This window comes from Triturus cristatus, chromosome 3_2 (assembly GCF_964204655.1).
Source record: "Triturus cristatus chromosome 3_2, aTriCri1.1, whole genome shotgun sequence".
Lineage (NCBI taxonomy): Eukaryota > Metazoa > Chordata > Amphibia > Caudata > Salamandridae > Triturus > Triturus cristatus.
The window spans coordinates 617,143,590-617,169,239 of NC_140584.1; the positions used below are offsets into that span (position 1 = coordinate 617,143,590).

Here is a 25,650-nt window from a genome sequence, read left to right on the forward strand (position 1 = left end):
TTGTAACGCCCCAAAAGTGCTAGGGCGTTGGAGGCCCGCACTGTTAAGGCCGACATTTAAGAAAAGCGTTTGCCTATGTTCTCTAAGCGCCTACCCTCCTTATCTGATGGAGCGGTCAATAGAGCAGCCGGGTTGCTTGACCTCCTCTGTGCGGCCTGCGTAATGACAGAGTCCGGCTTTGGATGGCCTGTGAGACAAGCCGGAGCAGTGTCTGGCGCTTTATATTTTTTGTCCAGGCGTGGTAACACTGGAGGGACTGAGGAAGGATTTTGCATAATTTTTATGCCTTGTTCCCAAATGTAGTCTATAAGTGGAATTGCCCGTACAGACTTCTTAAAGGGTTCCTTAAAATCATAAAGGAAACAGTCTTGTTGGTGCGAGGGCATTGGAATTTGAAAGCGCTGGGCCGCTCTCTCTATGATGTTATGGAAGCCGCCAATATCCTCTGGAGGCGAGTCGGCCGTGGTAGGGGCAGGAGAAGTCAGGCAGGGAAGGATATAATCATCCCATTCGTCATGGTGAGATTGGACCTCCAGAAGCTCTCCTTCTTCAGGCTCCTCCTCATCCTCCTCATCTGTTGTGGGAGGAAGTGGCGTTGTAGCAGGTTCTGATTGCAGTACCAATGGAGGCGGTCTTGGCCTTGGTGTTGGTGGCGCAACTGGCATCGGGGGGAGGTGCCGCCGTCGGAAACCGTTGTTTGTAGTCCGAGATCAGGAATTGGAGATCCGTAACCAGTGATGCAGGCAAGCAAACCATGGAAGGTGGTGGCTGCACGTATTGTGGAGGTGGAACCTGTTGATATTCCTGGTCAATGTCCTCATAGTCTGAGATATCTTGGTATTTCACATGGAGCTGTGAAGGGCTTGTCGCAGCCAGGAACATACTGCCATCCTCTGAATCTTCCTCCTCAAAAAGTTGAGCAGGCGGCAAGGTGGAGACCCTACTGGGCGATGTAAGGGCCGGAGTTAGTGCACGTTTGGTGATTTTGAGGTGCACATATGTAATTTGCGTCTCAGAATCTATATCCGTTGACTGGCCCATCGACAGTAGAATTGTAGGCGGTGTAATAGGCATTTGAGACAGCGTCGACGAGGTCATCGTCGACTGTGTCGTCGTCAGTGAGGAAGATGAGAATTGTTTCTTCGTCGACGACGGCGTCGACGGTCTCGTCGACAGTGTACTCGTCGGATGATGTGGACGTCGATGATGGAGCTGTCGTCGACGGACCCGCCGTCGACAATGTCGTCGGCGGCTTAGCTGACGACGACTATTTTCTGATTTTCAGCGTCGACAAGATAGTTTTACCTGCCGTCGACAATGGAGTCGTCGTCGACGACGTAATCATTGATTGGGATGTGACAGTAGATATCGTCGCCGTCAACGAGGTAACAAAGACTGCAGTCGATGGAGATCTTTTCGTCAGTGAAGCCACCGTCGACGAGGTGGTCGTCGGCAACGGGTGGAAACTGTTTTTTTTAAAAGTAATTTGGACATCCTGAGGATAAGCAATTCCTGGCAGAGGCAAGGCCAGGACCTCTGAAGACTTTGTGCGTCTTCTTTAGAGGTGGCTGCGACGAAGGGCCTGGAGATGACGCCCTTGGTCTTTTACGTGAGGAGTGAAGAAATAATAGAACTCTCACTGTCCTCAGAGGACACTACCGAGTCCTTGTCCTTCAGCCTTTGCAGCCAAATTAATAGGCACCCTTCTTGGTCCTTCAGGGTCTTCGATGAAAAGGTACGACATACCTTGCAGTCTTTTGAGCTGTGGCTGGGGTACAGACAATAAAGACAGTCTTTATGCTGATCATCCATGTGAAGCCTCTTCTTCCCACAGGAAGCACAGGATCTGAATAGTCCTTTCTTAGGAGTATCAGCCATGACAATCAATAAAGTTTTGAGTAGAAAACACTGGAAATCCAGAAGCAATGAGCAGAGCTCAGTGGAGACTGCCTTAGCACGACGTGCGGTAGAAAATCTGAGGGACTAGAGCTCCTTCCAGGAGGGTTCTAGAGGGTGGTGCTAGCTGATTGGCTACTGGCCAAACTTTGGTACTTTTTACATAAGGACGTGGATAGTTTGCTAAGCTAAGGCCTTTTGGGGCCTGTTACTCTATATGTCTAAGACATTGCTTTGTTATTTACCGGTGACTCCCATCCCGATGACGGGGAATGATTCAGGCATGTGAATCTATGAAAGATACCCTAATACTGGATAAAGTAAAGTGCTAGGCACTGTATATTGGAAACTAGTAAAGGGAAAGAGAAGAGCACCGCTCTGAGAAGCAACCCCGCAAAAGTGAAGGCCAACCACCCTGGGAGGTAAATGAAGATGTAAATAACATCAGGGCAGATGACAAAGTCCGCAACCTTAATGTATAACCGTGAAGGACAACAAGTCCGGACATAGGAGACGGACAATTGATCACAAGACGTCACCAGAAAGAGACGTTGTATCCCCAATAAGAGATCTAAAAAATGTGGCAGAGCTAATAGACCTCAAACCAATGGAGCAAAGGGGGTGGTAAGAGACCCCAAGGCAATAAAGAAAGGGAGAGCCGGGGTGGGGGGGGTTGGGGGGGGAGGGTTTTGGGGAACAAATAGAACCCACACTGTACAACCCAAGGCGTAGGGTTGGAAAGGATACATGACATGGGCATACCGTCCATTTACGAAAATGGGCGGAGTAGAGCTATGAAAGCAGAAGGCGTGGGAGTGAAGTGAAAGTGTCACCCTGCAGAAGGAACAAGCCACCCGAAGAAAGGCGAGCGTAGAAACCCCAAACTGAAAAGGTCCTCGCAGAACGGGGAGGACGGGCAGGCATTAAGGAATCTGTGGCTAGACTATGTCTCTACGAGGTACATCGTTACCGAAGGTAAGTAACTTATTCATCTGATAGAGACGTCTAGCCGCAGATTCCTCAACTTAGAATAGATACCAAAGCCATACCCCTAGATGAGGCGGGTCTGCGACTGAACCCCACCAAGTTCTAGAGAGAACTTGGCCGTCAATAAAGTGACCAAAATAGTGCCGTCAATCATGTGCCGAAGCTCAGTGGGGACAGTAATGTCAGCGCAGCTAACTCCTATACCATGAACCTCAGAAGACAGCGGAAAACAATGGAAGGCAAAGGTACCACGTGCAGACATGTACAGCATGCAAACCCCATTTGTGTATAACGGGTTGAGAGAGGGTAAGCCGAGAGCCAGAATGTGTGTGCTGGAGCAAGAGTTCACTACTTCAAAAAGGGAAGATGAACCAAGCCTAGGGCCCAAGGGATCCGCAGGATTCGAGGTGTCGACAAAGCAAAAAGCGATTACCGGTCGACCAGGCAAAGCAGTGGAAAAAACACTGTTGAACCTGCGCCTGCAAGATACAGGGTGCAACGAAGGCAAAAGGCTGACTCCTGCCCAGCAAGTGCTGGTATGGAACAAGAAAACGCATACTAAATATGCTGGAGTTAAAAGGAATCGGATGACACCGCCAGAAGTGGAACTGGACCTGGGGTGTGAAAGATCCACCAGATGTAATGTGTCGACTGTAAGCAAAGCCCAGCGAAATGTCATCCGGTATGACAAAGCGCATACCGGCCCAGTATGTAGAATAGCGAAAGAAGCACTTTTCAAGCTGCATCAGCTAGACACATGTGACAACATTGGCAGGCAACCAATCCATTGCCAGAAGGCCGGTAGTAAATTAGAAGACACCCCAAGACATAGGCGGTCTGTTACAACCGGCGAAAGGGCCAATGGCACACAGCCTAGCATCAAAGTAGGAGCGACACTAAGACATTGAAGCATACCGAAAGGCACCTAAGCACATCATGTGGACGTTGGAACCACACGAAGAAAGGAAAGCCCCCCCCCAACCCCCAGGGCAGCGTGAGCGGCTCAGATGCGCATGACATCATGAGGGCAACAGCCCAAAAGGGCAAACAGGCAGCCGAGCACCACATAGAGGTGGTGGCAAAAGCAGACCCGGTCATTGACCATGGACGCCGCATGAAGGAAAGAGCAAAATCCCCCCCCCCCCCCCCCCTTGCTCGGGAAGAACCAGGGTCCACTGCAAGCTAGAGGATACGACAGTGGGAACAGTCAGGATCAATGTAAGTGGCCCGGACCACAAGAAGCAAGTATTCCGAGGAAATATACCCCATGAAAAATCCCAGTGTGATTCAAGCAGAAGTGTGGAAACACCTGTGCGGGGCAGCAGGGAAGGTGGGAAAAAAACGCTGTAGGAGAAGTGGTGAGAAAAGAGGCCACATACAGCAGAGATATGCTAAGCTAGTACCTTGGAGGACGAGCCCAATAAGGGTTGCGTGCCCCAATTTTTACTAGTAGTACTAATCATTGCCGCACAGCGGCGGAGACGGAGTGAGCCGTAAAAACAAGGACAGAAGCACTACAGGCAAGCGGGACCAAAGGCACCTGAAGTGCGACAGGGCGATACGAATAATAGGATCGTAGGACAAAAGACAGGGAGGGACTCACCGAAAAATGTCCACGAGGAATACTCTATAGGAGTGTACTAAGACAAGGCAGTCGCCCAGCACCAGCATATACCCCACATTGGGTAAGTGTCAACCCATGATAAGGGGATCCTCTTGGGCAAAACACGCAGAGGACAACAATGATACGGCTGATAAGCAAACGGGGAACCTACTATACACGTTTGTGATAGAGGTGTAGGAAAATAAGGCACAGAACAGTGCAAAAGTCATGGCAACCCAGACAAGAGCCGGGAGACTGCCGAATCCGTGTGGGAATCAAAAAGGTCCACACCAGTAAACGGTAGATCTCCGAGGGCATCCCGAACATTATCTGGAAAACAACTGTCGCCCAGCCATGCATGGCAGCGCAAAGCCACAGCTCGATCAAGAGCTCGTCCCACAGAGTCAGTGGCATCAAGGGAAGAACGGAGCGAAAATTGCACCATTCCCCTGCCATCAAGCAGAAGCAACTGTGACCGCGGCTCCTCTGAAATAGAAGGGAGAAGGGTCTCGACCAGGTTCCAAAGGGTCAAGGATGAACACACAAACACGCCGTATTCAATGCGCGGATACCAGCACTGGTAGAGGCAAAAAGTTGGCAAGCACACCCGTCCAGCCACCTAGACTTCCTAGTGGGAGGTAATAATGGCAAGGAGGATGGAGACTAAGTTAAAGGCCGCCTGAACAACGAGTCCCTGAGCCGTAGGGTGAGTGGACAGGCAGAGTGGATCACCCGGAGCAGGACGGTGCCTACGGGCAACAGCCCGATCAACAGGGTCACCAGAAGAGGGACTTGCCCATGTGCCACTCAAAATGTCAAATGAAGAGCTGCCAAATGGCAGCAAAGGCTCCACCTCAATAGGCTCCATATGGAGCAGATCCAGTAAGGGATCACACAGCAGAGGGACCAGAGGAGCTGAAAACCAATTATAGCAGCCGCCCTGTGAATGGCACCAGCTTCAGTTGCCATCCGGCTAGGCGATAATAAGCAGTCTATAGGAGACGGATGAAGACTAAGCCGTTCACTGGACATCAAAAGTGGATGAGCCGGAGAGTGACCCGAAGGCCAGGCAACACAAGGCACTTGCACCATGGGCAACCGATCCGGGGAATCCAGAGAAGAGTCAACCTCTTGACCAGGAGGCGTTGTTGCCAGAACTGGCGTCTATCGACACCGTGTGGAGGTTGCAGCAACGTCTGAGTCATGGGAGGAGCAGCAACCTCGTGAGGAAGCTTGGACGGTGGCACCAGCGTCAATCGACGCCGGGTTGGAGTCATCTGGACATAGACGAACTCCAGAGGGGACTCGACCTGGAAGCTGCCGCACGTCGATCTCACTTCAAAATGTGCTTGGTCAAGCCGGGCATCGGGCCGGTACCGCCTCCGACGTCAGCGCAGGAAGCCGCTCAGGGCTATGCAAAGACTGACGGGGTGGGCTGGACGGGCGACTGGGAGGACCCACTGGGCCGTGACCCGTCGGCGTTGTATCGTCTCCGGAACCAGAGTCTATGCACACAGCCGGCGCCAAGAAAGAATCCACCAGCGAGGACCAGACATGAGTACCCTCCACCTGTTTGGGACCCGAAGGCGCTCCAGGGAGAGGTGGGAACCCAAAGTATGACTGGAGTGCAATAGAATAAGCCTCCATTTGGGCACGCGTCGCCCCATCCCCCTGAAAGGGAGGGTATGGAGGAAGAGACTGCCAGGCTCCCTTACCTGGCAGAGCGAGAGGAGCGGGCGCCAGCAGTACGCAAATGGGAGGAGGACCTCCCTGCTTGCCGCTTGCGCTTACCTGTCCTCCAATGACGTTAGCGGGAAAAACCTCTGGACTGAGCCCGATCCGGAGGGGGAGAGCGGTGACGCGAAGGTGCTGGACCGGACAGCCGTGTGTCCAGCAATTTCATACAGCGCTCTCTGAGGGACTTGGGCTTCATCCTCTGCCAGGAGTCGCACTCTTTGGAGTCGTGCATGCCGAGGCACCACATAGAGATGAGAAGCAGGTCAGTGCCAGACATCTGACGCGCACAGGCTTCACAAGCCTTAAAACCGGAAGGCATTGCAAACTGTTAGGGCGACACCGAAGGTGTCGAAAAGGCCTAAAAAACCAGGCCAAGGGACTGCTGGTCTTCCAGGTTCCGCCTTGGGACGCGGAAAAGGAGAAAACTGACGGCAGCGCGCCGCAAGGGGCATTTATGGCTCCGCTGACGTCGCGTCCATGGATGACGTCAGGGCGGAGCTGTGTGGCGCTGCTCCCGGCGCGCAGATGTGCTGCTGCGGAAAGATTTCCGGATCCAGTCTGACGCCTGGGGATATTCTAAGTTAAGGAATCGGCGGCTAGACGTCTATCAGATACCTTAGACAACGTGGGTTCAACAATGGGGAAAACATCTAGACAGGGGTCTCCCCACTGCCAGGAGCTGCCTTGTACCATCGTGTGATGTGATGTAGACTCCACTCGTGATCCGCCACAAGATGAGCTTTTCCATCCTGTTATCAAGTATCTTGCAGAATCGTTCACAATCAGGAAAATCCTGCAACGTTCCAATAAACTCCAGACATAGTTTACCCCCCTCCACACTCTTTGCCTGATATCTGATGCACTTAGAGTGTACACCGAGTCCCTGCCAATCAGGTTCCCAGTGCCTGAGCACCATGAAAATCTTCTCTTTTTGGGTAGTACTTAATGAACGGACCCATTGTATCCCATAATGTACATAGGAGCCAAAAACAGTAGTGCAGCTGTATGCTTTAAGAAAGGTAGCTGCTGCCGAATATACCTTCTTTTTGAACGTGTTGATTCTTCAGCTCTTTCTGTGAAGTAGCTTTAAAAGTACAATCAAGCAGATTACACTTTACCGGCTACCTATCCTAGACCTAGATTTTCTGTCAAAGAGTTTCATTCAGAAGCTCTGTACCACTTTTCCTGTCATCTCTTTACAAACTAGGAGGAAAAGAGGGTTAGACTGACATCCTTAAGTGGCTTTGGAAGGCATTACTGGAAAAATGGGCACATCATGTTATTTCCTCTGAAGGTTCTCAAAGATAATTTAACTCTGAGCCACTCAACTCACGTGAGGTATAGTGTGCACAGAGTCCAGTGGATCCCCATAGGTAGGCAGAGGTAAAGTTAGATAGCACCTCACTCTCTATTTGTGGTAGTGTGGTTGAGCATTAAGGCAGTATCAGATGAGTGTTAAGCATTTGTTGTACACAGTCAGCAAATGATTTCACACACTCAAAGACTCAACTTCAGACCAATTGGTTTTGTTTAAAAATATTTTTAGTTATTTTATTTTCTAGAACCAACCAAACCTGGCACAGGTAAGTTGATAAATACTTTGTAGTAAATATACAGTTTGAAATACAATTGTAGATTTACTTTGAAATGGTTACAGTTTGAATTACTGTTAATGCAATACATATACTTTGTATCGATTTTGCAATGAGAATTACAGGTAAGTTACTTTTACGTTACTTTTGAGATTGCTTTTTCTACTTAGTGTGATATGCCTAGATATCACACTGGAACATTTCCTAGAGAAAAGGTAAGTAAAGTCAGTTTTGCACATTTTTTTTTCAGGTTTCCATACAAATCAACTCTACACCTAGTTCCTATGGCGATAAATAAAGTTAATGGTTACCAGGTAAGTAATCGGTCTTTGGAGTTGAGCTTCAGGGGTTGGAACAAGGGTTCCCCCAAGAACAAGGATGCACTCTTGTTACACCCTCAGCGGCACTAAAGCGGCTGGGTGCAGAGTGCTGAGGCCCGTTGTTATCCAATGGGGGATAGGGGGCCTCCGATTGGTGGCTGCTGGCTAGCAGGCCACTCTGCTGTGGGAGCAAAGCTCCTGGATTTTAGCTCAGGGCAAATAGGGAAACAAAGTAGCACCAAAGGTGCACCCTCAGCGGCACTAGGGCGGCCAAGTGCAGGGTGCTGTTTCAACGTCAGGCGCCTGTTGGTTTCAATGGGGAACCTCTGGTTTGCAAAGGCACTGCAGGCTCGGGAACGAATGTCTTCTGGGTTCGACCATAACTTCGAGAGGTAAGTTGAATGTCTTCTGGGTTCGACCATAACTTCGAGAGGTAAGTTGGGAAGTTAGGGGTTGGTTTGGGCAAACAAGGCCGTGAGGCGTCTGGTGCAAGGGTGCCTTTTGGGGTCGGATGTTCTTACCAGCTCCTGGTTGCTGTTAGAGGGGCCTTCTGGATTTAGGCTGCAGCCGTCAGCTGGAAGTTTAAGGCAGGTCAGGGGTCGCCGGATCTCAGGTCAGGATTGCCGTGGTGACCTCTTCGTGGTGTTTGCCCACTCAAGCTCGGGCCGTGGACAGCAGGTGCAGAGAGGGGCAGATCCACGGTATCTGGCTGGAGCTAGAGACTGCAGAAGAACAAATCCGGTGTTCACAGGAGACAAAGTCTTTGTAGTTGAAGGCAGGCAGGTCCTCCGGGGTTTTCGAGGTTGCTGGCTGCAGGACACACCGGGAGTTCGCAGGAGCAGGTTCGAGAGGGGGACAAGCCAATAGGGCTGGGGCGAAGTCAGTGGGCGTCTTCCTCTTGTTAGCTGCTGTATGGCTGTTCGGTCCTCCTTCTTAGAGGTTCTTGTCTAAGGATGCAAGGTTCCGGGGTGCCCCTAAATACTAGATTTAGGGGCGTTACAGGTAGGTAAAAGGCAGAGACCAATGGGTCCCTTCCCTGGGGTGGGTACACACACTATTATGCCACCCTCCAGTGGGAGGGGGGCATTAGCCTGTCCCTGGTTGGCTGAGTCACCCCATCTTCAAGATGGCATGGACTGAGAGTTGTGCTTCACCTCACCTCCCCCACCTAAGGGGTGGAGTTGGCAGAGGTGGGCACACCGCTCTTCCTCACTTGTTTCTCCTGCTGGTTCTCCCGCCCAAAGTGGGGGTCAGAACCAGTGGGGACCAGTTGCTGAGAACAGCAAGTGGCCTGGGGAAACTCACAAAGGCAGCAAGCCTTTAAGAAGCTTCCCCTTCATGAGCTCTGCCCATCATGGGTGAGGAGGCTTTGCACCTCGTCCCAGGATGTGCATTGCTTCAGGGCCCAGAGAGAAGCAGGCTCTCCACCCAGGGGTCCAGAAACATGCCTGGTGGTGCAGCTGAAGCTACTCAGCCCGCACACCAGTGGTAGGTTAGTTTTCAGGGGGCATCTCACACTAGTGGTAGGTTAGTTTTCAGGGGGCATCTCTAAGATACCCTTTTTCATTAAATCCCATACTGACATCAGTGTGGGTTTAATGTGCTGGGAAGTTTGATACCAAACTTCTCCATTTTTAGTGTAGCCATTATGGTGCTGTGTAATTCGTAATGACAGCCTCCCAGCACCATTTACTCTCAATGACAGCACTGCACTTACAATGTCTAAGAATGGACTTGGACATTGTAGGAGTACAGGGCTCATGCACCTATACCCTCACCACTGGCATAGTGCACCCAGCTAGAGGGATGACTGATCTATACCAGGGCAGTGGGTTGTAGGCATTGCACACAGGTGTGTGCCATGTCTACTCTTCAATTTGTTCTGCACCGGAAGAAGGAGGAAGTAGACAGACAGACAGACAGACAGACAGATGGTGTGGTGTGTGTGTAAGTACATGGCCTCTAAGGGTGGCACAATAAGTGCAGCAGCCCTTAGAGGTCTTCCCTAGTCACAGTGTCCTGGGTACCTGTGGTACCATTTACCAGGGGCTGACCTGTGGACAGAGATGCTAATTGGGTTAGTTTTTGGGAAAGAACACAGGCCCTTGGAATCCGATTAGCAGGGACCCAGGGCACATCAAGTGAAAGTGCATCAGTAGTCTCGCAAAAAGTGTGGGGGGGGTTTACTACAACAGAAACCCACTTTCCTACAGCAAGGGGATCGAATACATTATTAGATTGCTTTGCTCACAGCAGGTGAGGATGAAGATGGACCATAGAAAAGAAAAAAAAGTAAATGACCGTACAAAATGAGAAAGAGTATGGACTTCTGCAGCAACCAGAGGCTTCCGGCAGAAGAGAGTGGGTGCATGTGAATCTACCGCACTGCATGTCGCAAACACATGCTAATAGGGCAAGTAAGGGTTAGCTACTTACCTGTAATCCTAGTTCTCTTCCAGGGGTATCCTCATCAAAGTCATAAGCACTAGAATATTCCCGCCTTTGCGCGGGACCCCGGAAACACAATCATATATGTGATAAACATATATGAGTGTGTGTATGTATATATATATTCACTGAAAAAACCATAGGTTTCACACATGTTATAGTTAGGACATTTCACTCGTGAAAAACCAATGAAACTCCCCCGTTATAGTTAGTGCAGGCAACTATAACTCACGCGACCGCAACCATCTGCTGATGATGTCAGATATTACATCACTGTATTTAGACACTTATTTACCCATGTCTTCTTCCATTAATCTTTAGCTATACATATATTACAAAGATTTATTTTTCATGAAGACACATATGTCATCAGTGATGTAATATCTGACATCAGCAGAGGATTGCGGTCGCGTGAGTTATAGTTGCCTGCACTAACTATAACGGGGGAATTTCATTGGTTTTTCACGAGTGAAATGTCCTGCTAACTATAACGTGTGTGAAACCTATGGTTTTTTCAGTGAATTTGTACGGTTTTTTAAATGCAAATTTTTTTTTGAGATTTTTGGCAAAAAATAATATCTAACCTATGTATAAAATAATATATGTACTATATCCTGCATTATGGAATGGTTAATTCATGTTTACATACAGTTGTACATCACGGTTATTATCTTCTACAACTCTTGAAACTTGTATTTTTTTTTTTATGCATTTTTTGCCGTGCGCGTACGGTAAGCTGACGCTACGCGCTCCGTACATCATAAGTACGGTGCGCTTATGTGATACGTACGTGACGTACGCGTACACGCATGCGCGTTGCGCGGAACCAACATCGCGGTTACGTGTAATGCGCATGCGCGAGTGCGTCCTAGCGCATATTTATGTCACGTTTGCGCATACGTACTTGTTTACGAGCGCGTACCATAAGCTCATGGAGCGCGCACGGTAGGTCATGTGATCCACAAAGAACCCTTTTCATTGGTTGAAACTACTTTCAGTTCCAGAAACTTCCCACACCACACCCATTCCCCTCATTACTGCTTGAGATCCCCTAGGAGAAGGAGCTGAATTGACATTGAGATACAATGGCAGAGCAGCAGTCCTCTTCTGAGAGTGAGCCTAGCAGCACCATCATCAGACAGAGAAGGAGGAAACAAAAGGATTCTTTTGTGTGGGAGCATTTTACTTTTCCAGAGAGGCAGAAAATGGTCAATGCTCCATTGGTCACTTGCAGACTTTGTGAGTGTGTTTTATCTAGAGGAGATCCAAGGAAGAAGTATTACTTTGGAAATCACTCTATGATGAGACACCTTAGGGATAAACATCCCAGGACCTTGGCTCGACATACTGAAGAAAACTCTTCAGTAAGTCACCGGAACCCAACCTCAGAAGCTCAGCCGAGTACATCATCGGCAGCTCAGCTGAGCCCTTCCTCTGAGGTGGGAGCATCACCTTCTTCAGCTCCTCTGGACATTAACCCTCTATTTCGGAGGGTTTCAATGAGGTGTACAACGTGTTGTGGTCTTATTGTTTTTGGGGAGACCAGTGTTTCCCTTATTAACAATAAGATAGACCAGCACGTTTGTAGACGTTCATAATATTCCCATTCTTTCTTTCCTCTATCCCTGTATTAACCCAACGGCTCTTTTAAGAGCCAACCTTACCTCACAATTTTTTTTTTTTTTTTTTTTTTAAGCTTTCCTTTTTGAAAAAAATTTTTTGCCGTGCGCGTATGGTATGCGTAATCGCAGAATAGTTACGCGAAGTTCGCGGAATTTCTCTCGCGGAATTTTTCCGTTTACGCCGTGCGGGTACGCTACGCGCATTCCGCGATTTTTCGAAAAAACTTAATTAATTTTTGCCCTTGGGGGTCCTTCTGGGACCCCCTGACAAAGGCTAGGGGGTCAGGAACTGTCCACCCTGCCCCCTTTTCACGTTCTCCACCTTTGTTTTTCACCCCCTCAGACTGCGAGAGACAAAATGGCGGCCGACACTTTCTGGTTTCGACCGATTCAAATGTTTACTAAGATCTAACAACCAATCAGAATCGCGCTCGTGCACGGCGGCGTGCGCGTACGGTAAGCTTACGGTAAGCGCCTATAGATATATATATTGATTTAAATGCTATTTTCTCAGGAAATACTGAACAGATTTACACGAGACCTTCAAAAGGCACATCCCTGACCTGAGGGCTACCTCTCTGCCAAATTTCAAGTAATTCTGTTCAGCCGTTCGGGCTGTAGCTCGGACTAAAGGTCCTATGGAAAAATGCATGGGGAAAACGCGTTTTGGGACCCCCCCCCCCCTTTTTCTCAGCCCCCGCTTGACGAATCCCCCCGAGAGTTTCAGGGAAGGAGCGGAGCGCCCCACCTATTTTGAGAATTTCACGAGGATTCGTCAATCGGCGCCAAAGTTATTCCAAATAGAATGTTGCGGATTTCCTATGGAAACACGGTCCTAACTATAACTATCTACTGGCGACCGCCAGTAGATAAATATATATATATATTAACATAAAAGTAAAATGCAGCCTTTCACAACCAGAGCTGAATAATGCTGTAAGGACTCTCCTGTATATCACAAATAAATTATGCAACATAAACAAAATATCAGAAAAAACAGGAAAGAAACAGCAGTAAGGCATGTTTGAAAACCGTTTTAATGCTTAGCATTTAGCCCAAAACCTCAGATAGGACTGAAAGCATTGACAGCTCACATGCTGCATTGTAGACAACTACAGCCTAGAAAGGCTAGAAAGCTAACTCTTAGCAACATAGAAAAACTGGCACCGTGCCGTGCCTTTAAGGCAGCCATGACCCCTAGCCTCCCATCATGCCTCAGGCCTGACAGTTGGGTCAGTTCTTTGCAGTGACACAAAGCCATAACACAAAGAGTTGACAATTCCTTTAAAAAATAAATATCCTTTACCCGGGGAGGCGGGAGGGTTGCTTATGACTTTGATGAGGATACCCCTGGAAGAGAACTAGGATTACAGGTAAGTAACTAATCCTTCTCTTCCAGGGTATCCTCATCAATAGTCATTAGCACTAGAATAGAATAGCGAGCCTCACCTCATCCGCTGCGGGCAAAGGAAAAATAATAATCATTAACAATCAAGCTCAGACAACTAATAAATATCGATATTTGATAATTAAGACATTTCTGTTATCTGAACAGATTTCTTAAGGAGGCCTGGTCTACTTGAGTATCTGCCCTGGAGTCGGATTCAAGACAATAATGCCTTGTGAACGTATGCACAGATCTCCAGGTTGCTGCCTTGCAAATTTCTGCCATTGGAACATCATGCAAGAAAGCTACTGTAGCTGCTTTTGCCCTAGTGGAGTGTGCTTTAGGTGACAACAATAGGGGCTTATTCGCCAGCTGGTAGGCCAATTTTATACAAGACACTATCCATCTGGAAATAGATCTCTTGGTAGCTGGAAAACCTGACCTTATGGAACCATAATTTAAAAATAATTGGTCTGATTTTCTGATAACCTTAGTTCCCTCTAGGTAGAATTTAAGCACTCTTAAGGTCTAAGGAATGGAGCGACCTCTCCGCAGGAGTTGCGGGATTGGGAAAAAAGGACGGTAAAGAAATTGTCTGATTAATATGAAAATCAGATACAACTTTCGGCAGAAAAGCAGGGTGAGTCCTTAATACTACTCTGTTGTGGTGAAAGATAGTATATGGCTCTTTGGAAGAAAGCGCTTGGATCTCGCTTACTCTTCACGCTGAGGTAATCGCGACTAAGAAGGCGGTCTTCCATGTCAAATGCTGTAGCGTAGCTTTATGGATGGGCTCGAAAGGAGGACCCATTAACTTAGAGAGGACCAGATTCAACTCCCAAGGAGGAGAAGTAGGTCGAACAGGGGGATAAACTTTCTTCAACCCCTGTAGGAAATCCTTGACCACCTGCAGCTGAAAAAAGGAAGGCTGGCTTGGAGACTTTCTATAGGCCGTGATAGCCGCTAAATGTACTCTGATTGATGAATACATCAACCCTGATTTAGCCAAGTACAGGAGGTAAGGCAGAATAACCTCCTCTTGCCCTGTGGTTGGATTAAAGTTATTACGAGCGCACCACAGGTAGAATCGCTTCCACTTAAAGGAATACGAAGCTCTTGTGGAAGGTCTCCTTGCTTCTTTTAGTATGTGCATACAGTCCTGCGGCAAGTTCAAATGTCCATATTGCAGGACCTCAGGTGCCATGCTGCCAAGTTCAGTGAGGAAAGGTTGGGATGTAGGATCTGTAGGAAGGTGGATATCTGACTATGGTATACCCCCAACTTTTTGCCTAGTGTCTAGCTGGTTTTTCGACTTAGTTGGCCTGAGATCCTGCCATTCAGGGTCTCAGGCTGTCTGCTCTCTCTTTAAAATGGACTCCATGTACCCTAGGTACATAACCAATTGGTAAGGATCACCTTATTGGACCCTGTACAGTGTACCCTAGGTACCCAGGGCATAGGTGTACCCTAGGCCTCCCAGGGGCTGCAGCATGTATTATGCCACCCCTGGTCTGGCCTTCCAATCAGACACAACTGGCTGATCACTCAGCTGGGGCAAGGTCGTGTAATCACCCCTTGCTTAGGTATAGTATATCTATATCTACCTTATATATAGACACATGTGTACCTATCAGTCACTCCTATGGCAGGCCTTAACAATCCTGGAGGCAGAGTGCTTGGTAACATGTGAGAGGGTGCTCTAGCATGAGCTGAGCCTGTCTGCAGCTTTCGGAACCATGTCCTTATAGCTGTTCTATGATATAGCCTACCATATACTCTTAAAGTGCCTTATAATCTTAAACGGTTATGGTAACTATGGTTGGGCTGTATCAAAACATGTCGTGTAAGGTGTCTAACACTTTGGAATAATACCCCCATACCATTTCTGGTGATGAGGATATTATTCCTCCCTTCTAGAGGGAGAGACATGTTAAAATCCTACTTTGCTGTGTAACCTCTGACCAAAGCCTCAGCATCACAAAATGGATGCTGCTGCCACAGACACAAGTCTGACCTCCTGCAGCTGGGAGTGATCCCAGCCAGGGAGGCCTGGACAATAGGTTTCCTGCTTGGGGAGGTGCTAGCACCTCCCCAGACAGCCTTTAGTGTATTGGGGCAGGGTGGGCTGAAAGGAATGAGACATGCCTGGGGCACACAAGGTGTTCCTTGCATAGTCCAGTTCAAACCGGCGCTGGGGCACTCCAGCCCCAGCTCTGGCGCGAAACTGGACAAAGGGAAGTGGGTGTAACCACCCCCTCCCAGGTCCCACCCATAAGGCGTGACCTAGCAGGTATCCCAGCCCCCCAGATTAGTATAAGAGTGGGAGTTGGGCCTCAAGACTTTAGATTATCCTGAACCTGCAAAACTGAACAGAAACTCTGGACCTTCGACATTCGACGAAAGAAGAAGACTGAAGAATCTCCCTTGTAGCCAAGGAGTGGCTACCCTGTGCAAACAGGCACCATCAAGAGACTACCCTTTGCTTTGTGAAACGTTCGACGAGGAACCGACTGCAGAGCCCGACCAGAGCCTTGATTTCCAGACTTCTCCGACCCTCATCCACATCTGCAGCAGAGCTGAGATCCGTGGAGGCGACGAGCGACGTGGGACCGGCTACCTGGGAAAAGTGGCTAGTAACTTACAGCGCAGCTTCTGAGGTACCCTCGAAGTTGTGCACCGGGGATTGAGAAGCCCCAACCCCAAGCACCATCTGCACCGAAGACCAGCCCCCCACACTCCACGAGTCCTGCGTGGGGCCCTTCAGCATTTTCCTGCTTGCCGCGTCTGTCCGGTTGCTTGCCCGCTGGCTAGTGGCCTCTGTGACGACGCTCCCTGAAATCTTCTGCGCTGGTTTGGCTCCTCCAGACTGGCTCCCGCTTCTCTGCAAAGAAGAAGCACCCCAGACCTTCCTGGTCTGCACCAGAAGCAAGTCCCTTGTTCTTCGTGGGTTCCGCTTGCCAAGGCTTGGTGAGTCCTAGTCCAACTTCGACGCCGCCGACAGCAAGAGCCTTCGTGGGACAGCTCGCCTCCTGGTCCTGGTCGTCCTCAACGCTTCCTGGTCCTCCTGGCTGCAGCGACAAGCTTCACCTTCACCTGCAACTCTTCACGACATCGCCTGGTTCCTTCCTGGTTCCACGGGGTCACTGGCTAGTGACCTTGACTCTGTCCCTTCTGCTTGCAGGTTTCTTCTCTTCTTGATCCCAGGCTTGGGATCCACCGGACACTCTCCCCTGACTGCCTGTCAGCATCTTTCTTCAGGCATCCATAGGAGTCGACGACGAAAACGACGCATCTTCACCCCTATGCACCCGCAGCCTGTGGGCTAGGTAACTTGGGTACTCCGGTGCTCATCAGGATAGTGACTATCCTAGTGTCTAGTTTTCAAGTCTCAACTTCCTAGCTACTCCGGAAGTGTCCTAAATCTATCTATTTCTAAACTGTAACATTGCTATTGACTTTTACGCATTACGCGTGAGTGTTTCCACTCTGCACACGAATCCCGTGGGCCTCCCACTTCCTAACTAACGCTAGTGTAGTGTAGCCCCAGCGATTCCCTAGGCCTATTCTATTTCCGTGACAGTGGTTCTTATACCACTTACTTAGTATATGGTTTGCGTGGCCCCTAGGGCCTAACTGTATTACTTACCTGTGTGACTTACTGTATGCATTAATAAGACTGTGTTGTACTTACCTCTAAACTCATAAAGAGTGCTGAGGGTTTGCTTAGAATAAATACACTTTATTTTATATATATATCTGTTGTGGTGTCCTTTCATTTGGTATTCAAGGGATTATATATGGTATCACAGCTGGCTTCACATGCCATTCAGAGTTTAGCCTAAGACTGCTCTTGTCCATGCTACCACTAGGATAGCTGGTCTATAAGGTTGACTTTACAACCAATCACCATAAGGGTATTTGGACTGATATAAGGTGTACACTATAACTAGTGACATCATACATCAGGCCAACTTCTCACAGGATCTTCCCGTCCATCTTGGTCAGCAGATCAGACCTGCACGGCAGCCTCTTATGGGGGTGCACCGATCCGGGTACCACCATTGTCGAGGCCAGTCCGGGGCTATCAGGATCATTGACATGTTGGACCGGTTGAGCTTGGACACCACCTTCGGAATAAGAGGCAGGGAAGGTAAGGCGTATGCAAATATTCCGGACCAGTCCATCAAAAGAGCATTCCCCTTCGTCCCTGGACGGTGGAACCTGGAAGCGAAGGCGTGGCATTTTTTGTTTAGATCGTCTGCAAACAGATCTATGGAAGGCTGGCCCCACTGACGGAAAATGTCTGTCACTACCTCGTCGTTTAGCACCCAGTCTGGCTGATCTTCGAAGTGCCGACTGAGGGCATCCGCTCGCACATTTCGCTCCCCTGGAAGGTGCACTACTGTGACGAAGAGGCCTCGGGCTAGAAGCCAATGCCATATCTTTTGAGCTTCCAGGGAGAGAGGACGAGAGCGCGTACCACCCTGTTTGTTGAGGTAATACATGGTGGTCGTGTTGTCTGTTTGGACGAGGACTGAGTTGGACATGATCGAAGGCCGAAAAGCCTTCAGGCTAGATGTACGGCCCGCAGCTCTAACATGTTTATGTGGTAGGATTGCTCCTTGACGGACCACCGACCTTGCATGTGCAGGCAATCCATGTGCGCCCCCATCCCTGAAGCGATGCATCCGTTACCAAGGACTGGGTGGGAACAGGTTGGTGAAAAGGGACTCCCAGTAGGAGGTTCCATGGACGAGTCCACCACAGAACAGACGTCTTCGCTGCTTGTGAAAGCACAACCCGGTCTTCCCAGAAACCGGTAGTCTGGTCCCACTTTTCCTCCAGATCCTGCTGTAGAGGTCTCATTCTCAGCCTGGCGTTGGGAATGAGGAATATGCAAGATGCCATGGATCCCAAAAGGGACGCTACTTGCCGGATCGTCGGGCGATTGGTCTGGAGAAGAACCTCGCACTTCTGCCGAATTGATAAAAGTCTCTGCTCCGAAGGAAACACTTTTCCTAGGTTTGTGTCTAGGACGAAGCCCAGGTAATGGATCACCTGTGTCGGCTGGCAAACTGACTTCTCCATATTCACATGCAGGCCTAGCTTGCGGAGCAGAGCCAGGCACACTTGCAAGTATCTCTTTATTTGCTGAGGAGATGGCCTTTTCAAGAGCCAATTGTCCAACTATTGATATACGAACAGCCCTCGTCTGTGCAGAGCTACCGCTACCACCGCCATGCACTTCGTAAAGTCTCGTGGGGCAGATTTTAGTCCGAAGGGCAACACTCTGAATTGGTAGTGATTGTTGCCGACCACGAATCGCAGGAATTTGCGATGGAGGAGTTACAGGAATGTGGAAGTACGGATCCTGGAGATCCACCGAGCAAATCCAGTCCCCTGCTCACAGATGTGGACATATTTGATGAAGCGCCAACATGCGAAATTGTTCTTTTAAAATGAGCTTGTTCAGAGACCGCAGGTCCAGGATTGGTCTGAACTTGTGCTCCTGATCTCTTTTTGTCACAAGGAAGTACCTAGAATACACTCCCTTTCCTCGCTGCGAGATGGGAACTTTCTCTATGGCCTTTTTTTGTAGAAGCGCCACCACTTCTTGACGTAGTATTTTAGCTGGTGAGGACGAGATTTTTTTCGGTGGGATGTCCTTTGGAGACACACGGAAACGTAGTGCGTATCCATCGCGCAGTATACTGCGCACCCAACGATCCTTCGTTATGTTGCACCACTCTTTCAGATCTTGCGAAACACTTCCTCCCACTGGAATGGGCAACGGCGTCAGAGGAAGCTCTGGCTCATTGCTTTCCTGTTGGTCGAGTGGTAGAGGAGGATTGTTGTTGGCTACCCCCTCTACCTCTGGTAGACTTTCGACTCTGAAATTGCGATCGCCCTTGTTTTTTTCCTTGGGACCACTGAGGGGTGTAGGAGAGTAGGGAAGGGGTTTCAACCCTCTGTTGGTATCCCTTGCGTTGGCTGGGCCTGTACCTTCTTCGGAACTCCTTTTTCTTTTCTAGCCCCACCACCATCAAAGTGTCCAGCTAGGCCTTCATCCGAGCCATTTCTTCATCGTGTGGGAGCCAAATAATTAAGAAACCGAAAAAGGCAGGTTAAGGATCCTCTGCTGAGCATCCGGTTTAAGGGCTGTAAGCCTCAGCCAGGCGGACCTTCTCGCACAAATTCCATGCGCAATACGAATGCGCCGATAGAGTGGCGCCATCCACTGCAGTGCTAATCATCTTATTAGTCCAAGGAACCCTCCGTAACAATCTCTTCAAAGTCTTTCTGGTCTTCCTTTGGCAACTTTTCATTGAACCGATCCAAAGAGTCCCATAAGGATCGGTCGTATCGACCCAATAAGGCTGCTGCACTAGAGACTTTGAGAGAAGAGGCTACCGAGCCACAAACCTTTCGCCCCCAAGAGTCCTGGGACTTACTCTCCTTGTCCGGAGGGACACACGCATGAGCAGAAACCGCGTGCGTCTTACGTGCTGCTGCAACTATCACGGAATCTGCAGGTGGATGCGTCTTCAAGAAACCCAGGTCTGTATCTGCCGACTTGTATTTCTTCTGGATTCTGGCCGGTGCAGCTTTGATCGTTGAAGGGGTCAGAAAAATGTCCATTACTGGCTCCACAAGGCCAGGAACCAGAGGCAGCAACGGACACAAAGCAGATCTTTGGTGCAGCGCCTCGAAGATCACTGTAGTTGCGACCTGGGGAGTGGACATTGCAATGTTCAGTTTGAGCCCCTCTCTGCAGCACATCCGGATAGGTGTTAATATCATCTATCGGGGACACTCGCGACTGAGGGCTGTCCAATAGAGTAGGCGAATAGTCCCTCTTAGAAGAATGGGTGGAGGAAGATGACCATGAGGGGGACCTCCTTCTGTGGTGATGTGACGTCGGAGGCCCACGCTCCTTAGATCTACCTGCACGGTGGTGGTGGAGTACCGGTGAAGGCGATCTATCCACCTCCTGTACCAATCTTTGCAGATGGGACCTGTGGACAGGGCTTGTGCACTACTCCTGTCTCGCTGCTCCCGCCGGAGTCTTACTCCAGTGATGCACTGGTAAAAGCCATCTTGGAGACAGATGTACCGAAGGAGATGGCCTGTGATGCGACAGGGATCTCTGTCGTGACCTCCTCTGATGTTCCGGAGACGCAGATGGAGAGTGAGGGCGTCTCGAGGAGTGAGAAGAAGAATGCCTCGACGCTGATTCCGTCACAAAGACTACCGAACCTTCATTAGATCTATGCTAAGGTGGTCTCGACGCCGAGCGTCTATCCTGCTGCGACGGAGGCCTCCTCGACGTCGATCGAGATCTTCTAGTCGAGGTTCGACCAGGTTCAGGGAGCGGTCTCGGCGTCGGATGTGACTTCCTCAGCGTCTAATGTGTCGACGGCGAATGAATACTTCCTCGTCTCGACGTCGAGCGATGTGGCCTTGACGGCGACGAAGGGCTTTCTCTCCTCGACGCCGATGGGAGGACAACGGTGGAGGGCTGCTGGCTCTTGACGCCTAACGACGTTGGAATGGCGTCGGCGGAGGACTTCTTGACTTCGACGTCGAACGTCGTCGGGATGACGTCGGAGGTCTCGACGCCGATCGCCGCCTGGTCTACAACGGCAGAGACTTCTCTCTCCTCGACGTCGAACGTCGTCTATGTGACAGCGACAGAGGGTTGTCAGCTCTCGACGCCGAACATCTAACCGACGTCGACTGAGGTCTGCTGGCTCTCGATGCCAATCGTCGCCGGGTTGACGACGGCGGAGGCTGACGGATTCTCGACGTCGATGACGTACCTTCATATCTGCGCTCTCTCAACGGCGAGCCCGCCGTCGACGGTCTTTTCTACGCTGCATGCCCCTCCGGTGGCTGCTTTCTCAGCGCCGAGGCCGAGGGTCTAGAAGAGGATCTGGGCCTCTTGGAGCCTTTTCTTACCGGAGACCTGCCTCTGGAAGCCTTCTCCGCCAATCCATAGAGACGAATCCTCTCTCTGTCCTTTAAAGTTCTTTTAGAGAGGGACTGGCAATGAGGACAAGTCTTTGGGACATGATCCTTAGGCAGGCAAAGAATACAGACCGAGTGAGTCTGACCTGGCCTTTTTTCCACAAGAAGGGCAGGGATCAAAAAGGGATGGCATTTTGTGTGGTAAAAAATGACAAAAATAATCAGAAAAAGACAACACCTTACTTGACTGGATCAAAGACGTCGAAGTAAGTGAAAATTTTTCTGAAAAAGGTAGAACATTTCTGAATAAAACCAGAAAAGAGTGGAGCTGTGTAACAAGGGTCCTGACTGAAGGAGCCGGAAAGAACTGACCCAACTGTCACCCCTGAGGCAAGGGCTTTCTCTCCTCGACGCCGATGGGAGGACAACGGTGGAGGGCTGCTGGCTCTTGACGCCTAACGACGTTGGAATGACGTCGGCGGAGGACTTCTTGACTTCGACGTCGAACGTCGTCGGGATGACGTCGGAGGTCTCGACGCCGATCGCCGCCTGGTCTACAACGGCAGAGACCTCTCTCTCCTCGACGTCGTCTATGCGACAGAGGGTTGTCACCTCTCGACGCCGAACGTCTAACCGACGTCGACTGAGGTCTGCTGGCTCTCGATGCCAATCGTCGCCGGGTTGATGACGGCGGAGGCTGACGGATTCTCGACGTCGATGACGTACCTTCATATCTGCGCTCTCTCGACGGCGAGCCCGCCGTCGACGGTCTTTTCTACGCTGCATGCCCCTCCGGTGGCTGCTTTCTCAGCGCCGAGGCCGAGGGTCTAGAAGAGGATCTGGGCCTCTTGGAGCCTTTTCTTACCGGAGACCTGCCTCTGGAAGCCTTCTCCGCCAATCCATAGAGACGAATCCTCTCTCTGTCCTTTAAAGTTCTTTTAGAGAGGGACTGGCAATGAGGACAAGTCTTTGGGACATGATCCTTAGGCAGGCAAAGAATACAGACTGAGTGAGTCTGACCTGGCCTTTTTTCCACAAGAAGGGCAGGGATCAAAAAGGGATGGCATTTTGTGTGGTAAAAAATGACAAAAATAATCAGAAAAAGACAACACCTTACTTGACTGGATGAAAGACGTCGAAGTAAGTGAAAATTTTTCTGAAAAAGGTAGAACATTTCTGAATAAAACCAGAAAAGAGTGGAGCTGTGTAACAAGGGTCCTGACTGAAGGAGCCGGAAAGAACTGACCCAACTGTCACCCCTGAGGCAAGGGCTTTCTCTCCTCGACGCCGATGGGAGAACAACGGTGGAGGGCTGCTGGCTCTTGACGCCTAACGACGTTGGAATGACGTCGGCGGAGGACTTCTTGACTTCGAACGTCGTCGGGATGACGTCGGAGGTCTCGACGCCGATCGCCGCCTGGTCTACAACGGCAGAGACCTCTCTCTCCTCGACGTCGTCTATGCGACAGAGGGTTGTCACCTCTCGACGCCGAACGTCTAACCGACGTCGACTGAGGTCTGCTGGCTCTCGATGCCAATCGTCGCCGGGTTGACGACGGCGGAGGCTGACGGATTCTCGACGTCGATGACGTACCTTCATATCTGCGCTCTCTCGACGGCGAGCCCGCCGTCGACGGTCTTTTCTACGCTGCATGCCCCTCCGGTGGCTGCTTTCTCAGCGCCGAGGCCGAGGGTCTAGAAGAGGATCTGGGCCTCTTGGAGCCTTTTCTTACCGGAGACCTGCCTCTGGAAGCCTTCTCCGCCAATCCATAGAGACGAATCCTCTCTCGGTCCTTTAAAGTTCTTTTAGAGAGGGACTGGCAATGAGGACAAGTCTTTGGGACATGATCCTTAGGCAGGCAAAGAATACAGACCTAGTGAGTCTGACCTGGCCTTTTTTCCACAAGAAGGGCAGGGATCAAAAAGGGATGGCATTTTGTGTGGTAAAAAATGACAAAAATAATCAGAAAAAGACAACACCTTACTTGACTGAATGAAAGACGAAGTAAGTGAAAATTTTTCTAAAAAAGGTAGAACATTTCTGAATAAAACCAGAAAAGAGTGGAGCTGTGTAACAAGGGTCCTGACTGAAGGAGCCGGAAAGAACTGACCCAACTGTCACCCCTGAGGCATGATGGAAGGCCTTAAAGGCACGGTGCCAGTTTTTCTATGTTGCTAAGAGTTAGCTTTCTAGCCTTTCTAGGCTGTAGTTATCTACAATGCAGCCTGTGAGCTGTCAATGCTTTCAGTCCTATCTGAGGTTTTGGGCTAAATGCTAAGCATTAAAACAGTTTTCAAACATGCCTTACTGCTGTTTCTTTCCTGTTTTTTGTGATATATTGTTTATATTGCATAATTTATTTTTGATATACAGGAGAGTCCTTACAGCATAACTCTGGTTGTGAAAGGCTGCATTTTACTTTTATGATATATATATATATATATATATATATATATTCACTTAAAACTCCCGCAATGCACTGCTGAGGACGTCACATATTACATCACTCATGACATGGTCAGTGACATCACTCATGACATCATCCTTGTGATAGAGTGGCGGTCGCGCGAGTTATAGTTATCTGAACTAACTATAACGGGGGAATTTCATTGGTTTTTTACGAGTGAAATATCCACCTAACTATAACGTGTGAAACCTATGGTTTTTTAAGTGAATTTGCAAGGTTTTTTAAATGCTAATTCCTAACTATAACGTGTATGAAACCTATGGTTTTTTCAGTGAATTTGTACGTTTTTTTAAATGCTAAGTTATGTATGTATTATTTTTTTAATATATTTTACAATAAACTACGTATTAAAATTATTATTTTTTTATTTTTATTTTTTTTGGTTTTTCACATTTTTTTTTCTGCCTTCGGGGTCCTTCCGGGACTCCCTGACAAAGGCTAGGGGTGCAGGAACTCTACCCTGCCCCCTTTTCACGTTCGCCACCTTCCTTTTTCACTCTCGCACTGAAAACAAACAAAATGGCGGCCAACACTTCCTGATTTCGACCGATTCGAACGTTGACTAACATGTAACCACCAATCAGAATTACGCTCGCGCACGTTAGGGTGCTCGCACGGTGCGCGCACGGTACGCGCTTATAGATATTTATATGCTTTTAAATGCTATTTTCTCAGGAACCACTGAACAGATTGACACCAGACCTGCAAAAGGCACTTCCCTGACCTGAGGACTACCTCTCTGCCAAATTTCAAGTAATTCTGTTCAGCCGTTCGGGCTGTACCTTCGACTAAAGGTCCTATGGGAAAATGCATGGGGAAAACGCGTTTTGGGACCCCCCTTTTTTCTCGGCCCCCACTTGACGAATCGCCCCGAGACTTTCAGGGTAGGAGCTGAGCGGAGCACCCCATTAGTTTTGAAAATTTCACCAGGATTCGTCAACCGGCGCCAAAGTTATTCAAAATAGAATTTTCAGATTTCCTATGGAAACACGGTCCTAACTATAACTATCTACTTAATATATATGTGTGTGTATATATATATATATATATATATATATATATATATATATATATATATATATATATATATATATATAGATATATATAGATGCATATATGTTTATCACATATATGATTGTGTTTCCGGGGTCCCGCGCAAAGGCGGGAATATTCTAGTGCTTATGACCATTGATGAGGATCCCCTGGAAGAGAACATTCTGTTCATGCCATGCACAGGTGCAGATACACATGCTCTACTTACACTATAAAGCAGTACTCCCTTAAGTGGTAACTAGCCGCAGAATGTTGCAGAAGACTGAAAACACATTTGTAGCACAGGTTGGCCAACCTTTGCTTGGCTTCCTATGATGTCCACACAGTAGTGTCAGGTGAATGTGTGTGGAGTGGCAAATTTACATATGTCAGCTATGGGGATGTTGCCAAGGCCCTAAGGCCTCTTGCGGGTGGAGTGCGGTCTGGACGGGGCGGGCAGTTGCCTTTTAGCATTAGCGTAGCAAATGTGAATACACTTGACAAGCTATCAATCTATTCTTCCTTTGGACAGGGTGTGGTATTTGGTTGGGTGAAAGTGAAAAAAGTTGCTGAGTTGTACGAAAGGGCTT

General features: G+C 49.1%; 1 protein-coding gene across 1 annotated transcript in view; it reads right to left on the reverse strand.

The window, feature by feature from the left end:
• The window catches only part of DDB1 (damage specific DNA binding protein 1), a 990,203-nt gene that overhangs the window by 695,692 nt on the left and 268,861 nt on the right, over positions 1-25,650 (reverse strand). The gene's annotated exons all lie outside the window — the stretch shown is intronic.